Here is a 4,465-nt window from a genome sequence, read left to right on the forward strand (position 1 = left end):
GGGAGCTCCTGGCACGGAGCAGAGCTCAGGTTTCCAGCTCCAGCCATGCACGCTACATCATCAAAAGCATCCAGAAACCAGTCGCTTCATTCCAGAACTCCTAAACCTCAGCAAAATTTAAGCAATTTCTTTTTAAAGTTATTTCTTTTTCAAGTTGTTCCCAAAATAGAGACTGGCAGCCAGAGCATGCTCTGTACCTGAAAGTTACAGCGACAGGACATGAGCAAAGTCCAAACAGAGAGCACCCTGCAGTCTTACTTGCAACAGACGAGCGCAGACCAAGGAGTCCCCCCCTGCGAAGCTGCTTCTCCCTGCAGCAACCACCGTAACCTAAACTGCAGTCAGCAACCCAGATAGTCACATCAAGCTTTTCTCCAGCAGAGCTGCTCCAGAAGGGCCCAGGAACAGTCCCCCTCTGCTACAGGCCATGCTTCACTGTATGTCTGGGACCACCCCAAATTCAGATCCAGCAGGTTTGTTTTTTGTTTTTTAAATTACTACCTTTTTTTTTTTAAGCCAGCAGCAGCTCTTGTGTAAGTCCTCCGCAAAGCTACAGAACAGATGAGTTTCCATGGAGACCACCAAAGTCACCTTTCAGGCTATTTTGAAGGCTTCACATATCTAAAATCTGTTTCCTGCCTCAGTCATGAGTTATCACTGAAAAATCTAACTAATATTTTGCTCAAAATCGCTTCTCGGTTAAGGGATTCTGTAAGAGACTCCTCGAGAAGCTTAACTGGACTTTATCACCGGCGTCAATATTTTCAACACGCTTCAGACTGAGCCCGCTCCTGGAAGATTAGGGGGATGAATCTTACTTCCAAGTTCTCCACCTGGTTCCCCCTGCAGTAGAGGAGCACAGCAGCCTGGTGTGGCAGGCAGGCATCGCACCAAGCCGCTTGCCTTTTTTGCCAGAAAGGCTGGGAAAACTCTTCTTCACCCTTGGGAGTTCGCTCAAGCCACGTGCCGAGGAGCAGGCTGCTGCCAGAGCAGGACGCTGGTCCTTTCACCCCGACAGGAACGGTTTCATATTAAGATTAGCCGCAGGAACAGAGGAAAGGAAGGCTGCACATGCTAAGAAGTTAATCCGGTCAACTGAGAGGCATTAGCCCAAAGCCCAGCTGATTACACTGTAGGAAACAATCTTGATGTTGTAGCAACAACGTTGCAATGTTGTTTCCTACAATTTCAATTACGGGGAAAGTTTTTTTCCAGCGATCAGCCCTTCCCAGCGGGCAGGCGGTTGTACGCAGGCCCCGGGTGGGGGTGATGGGGTTGAAGTTGGCTGCACTTTGCCTTGGCCCGGGACAGGGATACCCCTTCAGAGCAAACACAAAGCTTAGCCAGCACAGCCTCTGGCTGCCACTCGTCAGGCCCAGGGCATGCAGAAACGCTCATTCGCTATATGAAAACAGTCAGAAGCGTGAAGCGATGCTTACAGGATCATATATTAAAAGGCAAAGGGAAACACAGGATTTAACAAGCTGCCAGGGTTTTGCCAAACCCGAGTGCTCTCCTCTACACTGTAATAAAAACACCCAGCCGGACTCCGTCTTCCTCTTCTGGCACTGAGCACAACCCTACCCTGAAACCGTCACGTCGTCGTCCCGCCTTCGCCAAGCACTTGTTCTCCCCTTTTTGGCCACGCACGCATCCACCCCCCTCTCCTCCCTGCACAGCCCCACAGCCCCGTCTCGCGAGGACCCCCCGCTCCTCCCCATGCTTTCTGCGTCCAGCTCCAGCCTCTCTCCTCCCCTGCCTTTTTTTTTTAAATCATTTCATTAGAGCCATCTCCTGTCCCAAAGTCGATTTTTCTCCTGCAGTTCCCCTCTCTGCACTATCTGCAAATATGAGTCAAACACATTTTTTGAGAAAATGTTATTTTCTGCCCTACAACTATGCATGCTGTTAAGTTCCATTTCAGGTTTTGATTTCCAATGATAATTTATATGATATAAATGAGGACATAAATATACCACTTTCCAACCTCATTTCTATGAGGACTTCTTAATAGGAGGCATTAATACACTTGATATTAGGCAGTGTGCCTTTATATCTTTAGATAGATAAATATCTTTAGATATAAATAATATATAATATAAAGATATATAACATAAACATAATATAAAGATATAAGTATCTATAAAATAAACATATACATATCTTTAGATAGATATCTTTAAAGATTACACAGGGCACAGCCGGTGGGAGAGGGGAACAGCAAAATAGATACGAAACAATTTACTAACAACTTCCCCCAACTGTACAATATTAAGTTATGCAAAATAGCTTCTGTGATTTCTCATTTAGGATACCAGCAACAGGCATGTAGGCTATAAAACACAGAAATACTGATAAGACAGAGGCAAATTGTACCAGAGAACCAGGAGGACACTGGCTGCAGGAGGCGGTACACACCCCAGCTCAGGCGAACCAGGTGCTTTTTCACTCTGCACCACAAACCGAAGGGACAGTTAGCGACACTAGCATTCATCGTGGATCAGAGCAAGGGCTTTTACACCACAGAAAAATTAAGCTTGAATCGTTTAAATCACAAAAGTTATTGCTACTGCCAAAAGCCAGCAGGGTAGGAGGAGGGTTGCCTTCTACACAGATTCATGCAGACACTGAGCTAAGCACGTGTCCTTTTTCTGGATCCTGCTGAGCCACCCCTCTCCTCCCGAAAGCTGGCACCCCTTTTAGAGCAGCCTCTGCAGCTCATCTGCGCCCACAGCAGAAGCTGGTTGAAGGTCTGAGGAATCTCCTTTGACTGATTCAGCATGTCCAGCTGGAATCGTGCCCCAACGGCCCCAGGAACTATGACTGTATACTTATAAGGAGACCAAAAAGCTCCATCAAAACAAGCACAAGTTTCTTATACAGTGACAGAAGAGATTTTTTTAGATGAAACAAAACCAAAGAAACTGCACTCCCACATGCTCTGTTAGCTCGGCATACGCTCTCTCGCCTTAGATCAGGAAGCTCTGGCTGCCTCTCTTCCCCCAGTCTCAGCTGGGAGAAGCGACGCGCTGAGCACCTTAACCATGCGCACGCACGCACGCACGCGGGGTCTCCTTCTGAGAAGGGCACGTGTTTAAGCCACCGCTTGATTTCACTGATGCACATGTCAGCTCCCCACTTCACCTCTCCAAAAACTAATAGTTCTTTTCATTTCATTTTGCACTCACACAGGCAGCAATCACGCAGTCTTCACAACTCCCCATTTCCCTGGTCTGGCATCATCTATCCAGAGTTACAGTCAGGCACAGAGAACGCAGAGAAATTTGGGTTGAAACCCAGGTAGGTCCTCTCATTAATTGCCAGGAATAAGAACGTTTCTAGAAATCAGGTTACACTTCACCTACTGTTGAAGTACCCGATGCTGATGATGCCGGAAATTAAGTGAGCACAGCAACGAGTTGATCCTGTGCCACTAAGCACAGGGAAGCTAAAATTAAAAAGTGCTCAAAATAACCTGCTATGGTCCCACAGAAATGCCTGAAGCCCTCCACTGACTGTGCACAGCACCACAAGCCCAAGTACACGCTTCCAGAGCAAGTGGTGCAACAACAGCCGTGGGGTGACTGCAGGCAGGCTCTGTCGCTGCAGTCAGGCGTGACACCTGACCACAAGTGGAAGCTCACAAGTCTGTTAGCAGAGAAATAGCTATGGACGCCCTTCAACACCTCCCTTGTTCTTCGTCAGCGCTGACATCCAGCGAAGGGAGCGCAGCAATTCACCCGGGGCATTTCACTGCTAGGCAAGGGAGCAACCAGATTTTAAGTCAGCTCTGCGTTCTTCAAATACAGCACCTACAGACAACATTACCAGTTCTCTGGCTGCGCTGTTGTCTGAAGATGCACATAATGTGTGAAACAACCTTCATCCTAACTGCCCCAGCTTACACCTAACGAGATTCTACCAGAACAGAATATAGCCATCTGAGATCACTAGAAAAATCACTCAATGGAGGGGGGGAAAAAAAAAAGTAATCATGGTTTTTACAGTCAGATTTTTCAGCTGTTTGTTCTATTTGCTTTAGACTTTCTATTTTCAATCCCTACAATTAACTAAGAAAACATTTCGTTCAAGATAGAAAGCTACTGACCATCTCCAAGTACAGCAACCAGATGATAATCTTAGAACAAAAATATATATCCTTGGATCTACTTCTTCACACAAAGAGAGTTCACTGGGCTGCCTCATTCCTCTATGCACACAGAAAGAAACCTAGAGGCATTTCTGAAAGCCGCTCAGATTAGCCTTGCTGCAGCCAATTCCCGCAGCAAGGGGGAGAAACCCCACAGAAAGCGGCCTGGATTTTCAAGGGCTCGCTCTCTCACCCCCAGAATTACAGCACCACCCCAAGCAGAGCAGCCTACTGCCCCTGCAAAGTCGCTCTGGAGAGCAAATCCTACCGTGTGGCTGCCTCAGTCCCGTCTCCCAAAAGATGCCAGCCACAAGG

The 4,465-nt window shown here is 47.3% G+C and overlaps 1 protein-coding gene across 2 annotated transcripts in view; it reads right to left on the minus strand.

The window, feature by feature from the left end:
* The window catches only part of KLHDC3 (kelch domain containing 3), a 21,104-nt gene extending 16,639 nt beyond the window's left edge, over nucleotides 1-4,465 (minus strand). The window contains exon 1 of one of the 2 annotated variants that reach the window (XM_009331348.1): nucleotides 4,419-4,465. The gene's annotated coding sequence lies outside the window, so the exon portion shown is untranslated. The remainder of the gene's footprint in view (nucleotides 1-4,418) is intronic. The other variant, XM_009331349.1, reaches the window with a different exon arrangement.

The sequence above is a fragment of the Pygoscelis adeliae genome, unplaced genomic scaffold, assembly GCF_000699105.1.
Source record: "Pygoscelis adeliae isolate BGI_AS28 unplaced genomic scaffold, ASM69910v1 Scaffold259, whole genome shotgun sequence".
Taxonomy (NCBI): Eukaryota; Metazoa; Chordata; class Aves; order Sphenisciformes; family Spheniscidae; genus Pygoscelis; species Pygoscelis adeliae.